Raw genomic sequence first — 11,454 nt, 5'->3', positions numbered from 1 at the left:
CTTTTGTAAAGTCTGTACTACTACAAATGTTATCTGTATTGTTATGTTCTTTAATGATGTATTTTGTACCTTTCTAATTGTATTCTTATGTTATAAAATTGTAATTGACACCAGTTCATCAAATTAAGTAACTTGTAAGTTACATTTCACTGTACACGTTTCTGTTGGTCATAGTATATGGACAATATGTGAGAAGTAGGGACAGTTAGTGTTTGCACGTGTGTTAATAATTCAGCAAGGGACTGGATAACAGCATTGCTGGTTCTAAGGACAATTCCAAAAACTTTGTGAGTACACAAGTGGTGGTTATGGACTTGCTATATTGTCTGCAAGACTCTTCGATGGTGATTGTGCACCTGCACAGTCGCAGCAGATGCCTCCTGGCCATCTCTACAAGGACTACAGTGGGTCTACACCTTTGATGATCCATCAGTACCATTATTTCTAAAAGGACTGCAGTGGGTCTGCACTTTTGGTGGCCCACCAATACCACAATCTCTATCAGGAGTACAGTGGGTCTACTCTGTGATGACCTACCTATCAATATTCTTCAAATTTCGAATGACTCTGCTGTGGGTTTGCTCTGTTGTGACCCATTACCTGTCTGCATTTCAAGAGTCAGCATTGGCTTCCGGTTGGAAGGACAACACTACTTCTTCAAGACTGCATGGAAATCCACTACTTCCTTGTGCATTGTCTTTTACTGCTCAGACTTTGAGAAAAGAAACGGTAGTTTTACTGTGATGAATGATCAGGACTGTCTTTATGGACTGTGAGGAAATTTTAGCTTTTGACCAACATTGTATTAATAAGTGTGTGCATTTGATATCTTTCTTACTGTAATTATGAAAAATTTTTTCAAATCTGTATTGGCCAGTGCCCAAAACAATTTGTAAAATTTTTTGTGGGGAGCATGGGGGCTATGTAAGTAGGCTGTACAGGTTTTTATATTGGTAACGCCACGTAGCGCTCTGTATGAAAATCACTGGCTGTGCTGTGTGCAGTCTGTGGCTGGTTTGCATTGTTGTTGACTATTGTAGTGTTGGGCAGCTGGATGTTAACAGCGCGTAGTGTTGCGCAGTTGGAGGTGAGTCGCCAGCAGTGGTGGATGTGGGGAAAGAAATGGCGGAGTTTTGAAATTTGTAAGACTGGATGTCATGAACTGCTATATATATTATGACTTTTGATGATATTAAGGTAAATACATTGTTTGTTCTCTATTAAAATCTTTCATTTGCTAACTATCCCTATCAGTAGTTAGTGCCTTCCGTAGTTTGAATCTTTTATTTAGCTGGCAGTAGTGGTGCTCGCTATATTGCAGTAGTTCGAGTAACCAAGATTTTTGTGAGGTAAGCGATTTGTGAAACGTATAGGTTAATGTTAGTCAGGGCCATTTTTTGTAGGGATTTTTGAAAGTCAGATTGCGTTGCGCTAAAATTATGTGTGTCAGTTTATGCACAGTCATGTATAATTTTTCTAGGGGGACGTTTCAATTCCCCCACGTGAACAAGTACCCTCCACATCACACTATATTCACCTGCAACTGGTGACTCATGTACAACCGTCCCACTGTGGCAACTGACTCCAGCGGCGGAACCAGCGGGTATAGATGCAGACCCAGAATACCACTACACTGGGTCCTGGCAGGTGGAGGGCCCACGACGCAAACCCAGAAACAGTACGCAAACAAGCGAGCAACCACACTCGCTAGGCAGCCGAAAGGCGCTGCTGCCTACACGAAAACCCACACTTCCGGTAAGGGGCACAACCACAACAACCAACATGACCCGGCCTGCAGTTAGCAACACCACAGAAACACAAACCGCAGCTACACCCGCACAACAAAAGACTGGTTGTTCCCCCAGTCGTAATACCTCCTGGGACCTTAGTGTCCTCAACATAACATTCGCGAAAAGGCACACACCTTGTAAGCTCCACACGAAGTACTCTGGGGATAGGGCGTCACTGTACATGTTAACTAACAACGAATAGAAAGATCTCTTTATCTTCGCCAAAGAAAAGGGGATCGAACACTACACGTACAGAACAGCTGAAGGACGAACACAGCAGTACGTGGTAAAGGGAGTGGACCCCAGTACCCCAAACACTACAGTACAAGCGGCACTCAACTTCCTGGGATTCGACTGTAAAAATGCTTCCAGGATGACAGGCTTCCGCTCTCACAGTCGTCTGCCACACTATCTGGTCGAGATGGCCGACACGGCCGCTTCCATCGGCCTTCTGTGTATGGACGTAAGGGTAGAGCTATACGAACCACCACAAGTCCCCCAACAATGTAACAACTGTCAGCGATTCGGTCATTTGGCCCTTCTCTGTGGCCTGTCACCCCGTTGCCGCGGATGCGCTGGCAAACACGCATCCAACCCCTGCACTCTAATCCACCAAAACATACGCCGTTGCGCCAACTGTGGTCAAGCCCATGCCGCCAACTACAGGGGCTGTGATGTGTACAAAGAGACGCAGAGGCGCAAAACTCAAAAATCGAAGCCACCCAACGCCATATCACGTCCAAGGCCTGCACCAAACCTTGTTAGGGACAGAGTATCGTTCGCCATCGCTACACGCCCTGGAGGAGCGGAGCGGGCCGCGGAACCTCCGCGCCCAGCGCACGCACTAACACAACCGCTGCGACAACAACACAACCGTCTCAGCCAACATGCAACACCACAACCACACCGGTACCAACACCAGTCCCCAAAAACAACACGACCCCACCTCCTGAAGCCACAGCCTGCGAATCCACACACAACATACAGAAAGACGCAGCTATACAAGGAGCCCCAGAACCAAGAACCCAGATAAAGCGTAGGCGACCACGAGGTAACAGGAGTGGGAACACATGTACGCAACAACAAAGTACCCAACAACAACAGAACACTGAAACGCAGGCACACAGTCAGCAAGCCAGTGATACCAGCACACACACTACTCCACCCCTCAGCACAACTGAAACACAGGCACTTCAAAATGCACCACACAACAGCAACACAAGCGCCAGCCCACACATAACGAAAACACCCGCACCAGCGGCCGCCAACACTACAACCGAGCCACAGGCCGACACACACAACACCAACATAACACTTGAGGGTTTATTGGCAACAATATTTCCCCAGCACACGTCCGCTCAGATCTTTAACAAGATCACGGCGGCCGTCACCACACTCATCACACGGCTCATAGCTGCTCAGCCTGGGCAGTACTGGGCAGCCATACAAACAGTGCTCACCACACTGTTCACACCCCTACATGGATAACACGCCACAGCCGGCCCCCATCGCAAACAACCAGACACTGACACAGATCCTGTTCTGGAATGCAGACGGGATCAACAACAAAAGGACGGAATTTGCCGCGCTCATGGAGCGTAAGGGTATCCTTATCGCACTACTGAGCGAAACTAAGCTCAAACCACGCAACCAACTAAACTTCACCGGCTACTGCACCTATCGTACCAACCGACCGGACGGCTCCGGTCACGGCGGAACAGCCATCATCATACAGAAAGACATAGAGCTCACAAACATTGTGCTCCATGAACTTGAAAAACTAGAGGCAACCGCCGTCAGGGTCATGTTCAAAGGAGCTTACATTACACTGGTGTCAGTATACAACAGCCCTAAAAACATCAAAACACGTGACATCAGCACAATACTCAACATGTCTCCGAGCGTAATCGCCGCTGGAGATCTTAACGCAAAACACCCGGACTGGAACTCAAGAGCCAGCCCGGGTGGCCGGGCGGTTCTAGGCGCTACAGTCTGGAACCGCATGACCGCTACAGTCGCAGGTTCGAATACTGCCTCGGGCATGGATGTGTGTGATGTCCTTAGGCTAGTTAGGTTTAAGTAGTTCTAAGTTCTAGGGGACTGATGACCTCAGAAGTTAAGTCCCATAGTGCTCAGAGCCATTTGTACCATTTTTTTTGTTTGAACTCACGAATACGAAACTCCAACGGCAAGAAACTATACGAACACGCACTAGGACGAAACTACATCACACTAGCCCAGTCTGAACCGACACACATTCCCTACCAGAGGGGACACAGGCCAGACGTGTTAGACATGGCCCTCATCAAGGGCATAACAACGACACTCAACGTTGCCGTTGAAAACGATCTGCCTTCAAATCACCAACCCGTTATGCTGTACATTGAAGAAACACTGCAGCACATGGAACAACGCAGGATGTTAGACTACAGGCGCGCGAATTGGACGCTGTTCAAGGAAACGCTTGACAGTCGCAATCCGCCCACCCACGCGATTAACGAGACAGCTCAAATTGATGAGGCAGTTGAAACCCTCACCAGCGCCGTCCAAGACGCAATAACCGACACCATACCGATCCGCACACCACAACAACATAGTGCTGCCCTGCCCCAGGAGATCCTGGGCCTTATCTCGATGAGTAACCGCCTCAGGAGACATTGGCAGCGTACCAGGTGCCAGCGCTTCAAACAGCACATGAACAGGCTCCAGGGTATAATCCGGGACAAAATACAAACATTTAAGACACAACAGTGGGACCAGAAACTCGAAGGGCTGGACATCACGCGAGCTGGCGTGTGGCAGATGGCCTGACACTTCACCAGGGAGAAACTGTACACTCCTACGCTACAAGGGCCTGACGGACCAGCATATTCTGCGGAAGAAAAAGCGGAACTGATGGCCCTCACACTCGCAGCGTCATTCACACCGAACCTGGATCCCTCAGACCCAGCGTTCACACTTGCTACCGATCAGGAGGTCACACGCATCCTGGCCAAACCAGCGCTCAACATCATCCGACAAGCTAGTACAGCTGAAGTCAAATGGGCCATCATGCATATCATCGCTAGGTAGGCCCCTGGTCACGATGGCATTCAAAACCGTGTCCTCCAGGAGTTCACGGACAAAGCAGTAGACTACCTAACACACATCACGAATGCCATACTCAAACACCAACACTTCCCCGTCTTTTGGAAGACGATCAAGGTCCTGATGTTCAGGAAGCCGGGGAAAGACCATTCCCTCCCACAAAATTACCGACCCATCAGTCTGTAGAGCGCGCTCAGCAAGATCGTTGAGAAGGTAATACTAAAACGGCTCACCAGGCACTGTATCACAAACGACACCCTGAGACCAGAGCAATTCGGTTTCAGGAATCACCACTCAACAACACAACAACTCCTTCGCGTCGTTGAATACATAACACACGGATACAACACAAACAAAGCAACTGGGGCGGTGTTCCTGGACATCGAAAAGGCTTTCGATCGTCTATGGCACAACGGCCTAATACGCAAACTCAGTGACGCAGTGTTCCCCGATGGGCTCGTACGTCTCATACACTCATATCTCACGGACAGGAGTTTCAACACCGACGTGCAGGGCAAACAATCGACACGACATGGTATCCAGGCAGGAGTACCCCAAGGAAGCATCCTAGGGCCCTTACTGTTTAACCTCTACATTAACGACCTCCCAGCTACACACAACACAACGGTGGCAATCTAAGCGGATGATACCGCCATCCTTGCGCAAGACTGGAAGCCGTCTAACATTAACTCACGACTACAGACTGCACTCAGAAAGGCAGAGCCTTGGCTGGTGAAATGGCGTGTTAGAGTAAACGTCGACAAGTGCAAAGCCGTTCTGTTCACTAGAAGACCGAAGCTACTGCGCAAACATCAGCACTGCAACCCAATAACACTACATGCACACCCAATACGTTTCCGCGAGAAGGTCAAATATCTCAGTGCCTGGCTGGACCTGAAACTGCTCTGGGGGGGCCACATTCAACAAGTGACCAACAAAGCTAACGCGAGTCTCAAACAACTCTACCTTATGCTTAACAGGCGTAGCACACTGAATAGGAGGGTGTCTAGGTCCATGTGTATGACACTTATTCGATCCCTGATGACGTACACAGCCCCTGTCCGGGGAAACGCTGTGCCCACTCGCCTGCGCCGTCTTCAGCTCATACAGAACAAAGTACTCAAAATCATAAGCAACGCTCCGCGCTACACACGCATCGCGGACCTTCACCGGGAATACCGGCTAGATACTATCTTGCAGGTATTCCAAAAACTCTCCACACGACTGTACAATAACACGAGACACTCGCGCAACCCGTTTGTCCTTTCTCTGGGTAACTACGACCACAACCATAGATGGAAACATAACAGACCAAAGACATTACTGGCTAGGAACTGAACATCTATGGTCTATAGAACGCTAACACGACAGTACTGGCGAGCCCCTGCAACACAGTTATTACTGGAAACCCAGTTGTGCGACTAGCCGAAAAACAGGCAACCGCAGGGAAACCGTACTGTACACAGCATGCAAACCAGCCACACACACCCCCTACACTGTCTGCGAGCCGATCTATGACCGATCGCCCACTAATGTATAATGACCTTGAACTGTTGCAGGGACGCAGCAACTGCAGCAAGCCCCGCAACGAGCTTCCGCAACAAGGGTAACGATGCACGATACCTCGCACTAACATAACCACACCCTGCATCCACTGTCGCAGATAGCAAGCGGCTACTGCCCTTACTACCCGTCCTACTGTCGCAGAGGATTTTTCCCTTGGCGCTTGCCTTGGCACTTTTTTTCCCTCTGCCCTTACAGCCGCTACCCTTCGATCGCTTTCGTCCACTTTCTATCTCCTGATGGATCATGTTAATGAGTAATCTTACCCAGACGCATGGATGACATCAAAGCCCGCATCCTGTGACGCCTGATTCAAAAACTAACATGTTATACGGAGGTGACAGTAGAACTTTTGGTTTGGTCACCACGTTGGTGTGGGTGTGGATGGGCCCCATCCTTTAGCAGTCGCCCTCATTCTATCATCAACCACAGTAGTGTGAGGGCGAGTGTCCTGCTCTCGCTCGCATGCGTTAATCTCCAGTTTGCTCCTTTTTTGCCTGGTGTTACCAGTACATAAATGTACATTACCAGTATGTAGATGTAGATGTAGTTTGGGTGAAAAATGAAACGGTCAGCAGCATCAAGCACCGTCAGTAGTGTTAGTGGCGGCAAACGGCAGAGACCTTTAGACCATGATTGGGAATTACCTGGTAAGTATAGATTCAAATCGGTAACTGTAAGTTTTCTCTTACACTAAGTATTTCGTCGTATTGAATTCATTTCTTCTTGCTGTTTCAGCGCATATCCACCAACACGAAAGCGTGGATGAAATGAATGCTGTAGTGCAACAGCAGAGACAGTGTCAGCAGCTGCTGCATCGGCAGCATTGCAAGTATATATTCCATCTTTGCAGACTGGTGTGACCAGCGAGTCTGTAGATGATTTGGAGGGTTTAAAATCGATAACTGTAACTTTTTTTTCATTAAGTATTTCGTATTGAATACATGTCTTATTGTTTTAGCGTATATCCAGAGGGTAACTGTAGAGCCCGAGAGGCAACAGCTCCAGCAACAGCAACAGCAATGGCAGCAACAGTGGCAGCAGCTGCATCAGCAGCAACAGCAACAACGGTGGCTGCAGCTGCACCAGCAGCAATACCAACAGCAATGGCAGCAGCAGCAGTATCATCGTAAGTAGTACATATATCTTTCACTGTACACATAATGTGCTACGGCGAACGAGTCTGAGGTTGTTGTTGATGATTTCGAGGGACCAAAACTCATAAATGTTACTTTTTCACTAAGAATTTCGTTGCAGTATATGTAGTTTCTTTCTAAAAAATTTCATCGTTTACGTAATATTTTGTTGTTGCTGAAGATTATATCGAGGATCAAAAACAATAAAACGATATTTCTTTTCTTTTCACTAAGAATTTCACATTGTTTCAGTATATATACATATATTAACTTTTTTTCATCTCCATAGTACTGTGTATACGTAATTAAATTTCATCATAGATGTAACATGGTGTATATTCTTTATTGTTGTGGATGATTTCGTGGCAGACAAAGAAGCGGGACAGGGAATATTTATCTGTCTTTGTTATTAGATCATTATTGTTGCAGGCGATTATCAGTGTGATTAATCGATGGGCCCTCCCCGATTCAGAAGAGGGCAAATGCCACACTGCCTGGAGGAGGTGGAGTAAGACCTTCGTCGTCATGAGGAGATGAGGGAGATGCCAAGAAGCCAGAGCGAAATAGGTAATACATACTCACGCTGCTTACAAATAATCAGTGTTCTTTCTTTCCTCGCAGCAAGCAATGTCTAGAACGTTGTACTTATTTTTATTTGTCGTTATTCTACAGCGGTCGCGTCTGCGGGACAATTCATGCAATACGGCTCGGGTACCGAGGGGCGGCAAAGCCCGTAACATCGAGGCGAAGTCTTGCGCAGCATGCTTCGCCAGCAAGGGCGCCGCTAGTGGCTGCGTAAGAAACTGCAGCCGGCACCACCACTGCCTCCGCCGCCACCCTCGCCACCGCCCCAGCACCACTATGGCGTCCACGAACCGCCCTCCCGCCGGCAAGTGGGTCAGGGCTGCAGCAACCAGGCTGCTCGCACTGGCCCGACTTCGCAGTGTCTCCTCCGTCCTCCGCCATCACGTCCTCACCGATTTCACGAGGTACAGCACGTACCCCTCAACACATCACTACAAGCAGCTTCGTCACTTAGTTGCTGTTATAGTACTAGTAATAGAGATGATCCCGTGGCTAGCTGCCATTCCCTCTCCTTTTAGTGAAGAACGTCATGGTAGTGACCCCATGCCGCAGTTAGAACACTGGGTGATTGCAGACGCCTTTGAGGAGCGAATCTTGTTCACAAGGATCGAGAATCCGGAAGGAGGGCACTGCGACACTGTCGGGTCTCTAAGGGCGTGCCTTCCTGTTGTGGAAATGGAGCTGCTCAAGGTAGTCAGTGATCCCTGATATCCTGCCATTAAATGCAGTACAGTCCTCTGCGTCGTACTGTCGCACCCCTGTAAAACTGCCCCTGGCTTAAGTCTTCATTATCTTTGGAGGGGAAAATGGCATGATAACACGGAGCACATCAATCGCCGAATGGTATCACGAATCCACCTTGAGTGCTATAATTTACCGGTTTCCCAAGATGGAAGTCAGGGTCCAGCTCTATAGAGCTACCTAACGATATACCTAATAAGAGGGCATCTATTAATGTCGAAAATAAAACCGACCAAGCTCGTTTTGCATGTTCAGTCCTGGCTTGTGAGAGAAATTACGAGAAAAATCCGCAGTGCACAACTCAGTATCATAGACATCTTGACATACATAAGTGTTATAACAAAGACATGTCCCAACTTCCGTTCTGCCAATTAAACTAGAAGTGTAAAAACCATATTTGCTTAAGTTTCTTCCTCAGACACTTTATCAGCACAGCATCTAGTAGACTGCGCTTCCAGGGACCTGGTATGTGTTATTATGCCTATTGAGGAAAACAGATTCATAAAGTATAAAAATACCCACCACCATGAGTGATGCCCGTTTGTAGTGTAGGCCGACTTTGAATGCCTCCTCGCTCATGTGACCCACTCCGAAGGTGACCCTGCAGCCTCACATACACCTTTACAAAAAAGCACGTAGCATACCAAATTGTATCGCCCTATAATTCGAGTAATAACCACTACAAATCTTATGTTGGGGTTAATCCTGCGGTTTGGCTGCTCACTGAGCTCGAAAAAATTTCGTGGGAGGTTGATAAGCTCTACAGCGACAACGTTCTCATGACCAATCGAAGAAGAATGAAGACTTGTGCAATAACGCAGTTGACTGTCATATTTGTAGGTTGCTGTTAGATAGAAAAACAGAAACTCCTCGTAAGGACCACTGTCATCTTAAGGGAAAGTTCCAGCTACCAAGGCACATACACGTTTTCTTCCATAGTTTAAGTGGAATCGACGCTCACCTTCTAGGTGAGCACTTGGCTGATTTCAGCTGGGAGAAAAATGAGGTCGGTATCCTAGCTGATAGCGTCAGGAAATAGGTTTCATTCTCCAAACGAATGACGCCATACGCTCTGCTTCCTTGATAAATGCGTTTTATGCAGGCATCACCCCACAAACTCGTTAAAACTCTACCCTGGGAGGATATGCATATCACTCGAGCTGCATTTCCTGGCTAGGAAAAGTTTGAACTTGTGACTAGGAAGGGAGTTTTCCCATACCAGTATGTGAATAGTATGGCGAAACTCAGGCTATGCGACATAACTGCATTCTGCAGCAACCTTACAGGCGATGCCATAAAGGATGCAGAGTATGACCATGCTGTGGATGTCTGGCGGGAATTCAGCATCTCCACTTTAGTACAGTACACATGGATTTACATGGAAACAGATGTGTGCTTGCTTGCATATGTTTTCGAGAAATTCTGGAGTCTATGCATGACCACATATTCTCTGGATACCGCCTTTTATTACACGGCACCTGGGTTGTCTTGGGATGCAATGGTCAAGAAAACAAAGTGCAGCATCGAATTATTGACTGATGCTGACATCTTCTTTTCTTTGAGCAAGGGATCCATGGGGGACGTCGCCAATGTATCCATAGGTGTGCGAAGGCAAATAACCCATGGATGGGTGGCAGGTTCAAAGCATCCCTTGATGCAAGTTACATAATGTACTTGAATATAAAAACTCATATGGGCATGGCATGCAACAATCACTACCGATCGTTAAGTTTCAATGGGTGCCCAAAGACGAATGCAAGGGATAAGGGATTTGTTATAAGAATCATGGGGGGGGGGGGGGGGGGTATCATGGCTGATTCTGATGTAGGGTGTGTGGTGGAGGCAGAACGCCCATACCCCACTAGTTTGCATGATGCACTCTTCGATTTGGCACTGTGTCCAGAGCAACTAATTCTGCAAGAAGGCTCCCCCACTCCCCCCCCCCCCCCCCCAGAACTGATGACAATGCTGCGGAATAAGCAGAGATACATTATTCATTACCGTAATCTCCATCAGTGTCTCAACTTGGGGAGGAGCTGATCAGAATCATCCGGCCTATCTCGTTCAAGCACTCCCCATGGTTGAAGGAGTATATTGATTTGAATAAGAGATAGAGTTTGTGCGACATGTGACTTTGAGAAATATTTTTCTGAATTAATGAATAATTCAATTTTCGGTGAAGCAATGGCGAATTTGAGGGAACGACGTGAATGTTTGAACAGAACTGAATAGATAGACGTTTCAGCGTAATAAAATGCATTGCCAGACCAAATTATAAGCGGGTCACCATATTCAGTGAGAGCTCTGTTGGTGTGGAGATGACGAAGACGGCAGTAGAGTTTATGAAACCTATTTACGTGACGGTGTGCACACTAGACCTATCCAAACTCCACATGCACCGCTTTCATTATGAGTTTATGAATACTCATTTTGCAGTCCTAAATTGCTTTATATAGATACAGATAGCTTCATCTGTTGTAATCTATATGAAGCAATGAGGTATCACAACAATGAATTCGACACATCCTCATACGTGACTGATAACTCTTATG

Source organism: Schistocerca serialis, chromosome 3 (genome assembly GCF_023864345.2).
Source record: "Schistocerca serialis cubense isolate TAMUIC-IGC-003099 chromosome 3, iqSchSeri2.2, whole genome shotgun sequence".
NCBI lineage: Eukaryota > Metazoa > Arthropoda > Insecta > Orthoptera > Acrididae > Schistocerca > Schistocerca serialis.
The sequence above is the reverse complement of the archived record's forward strand: the minus strand, read 5'-3'. Positions refer to the sequence as shown.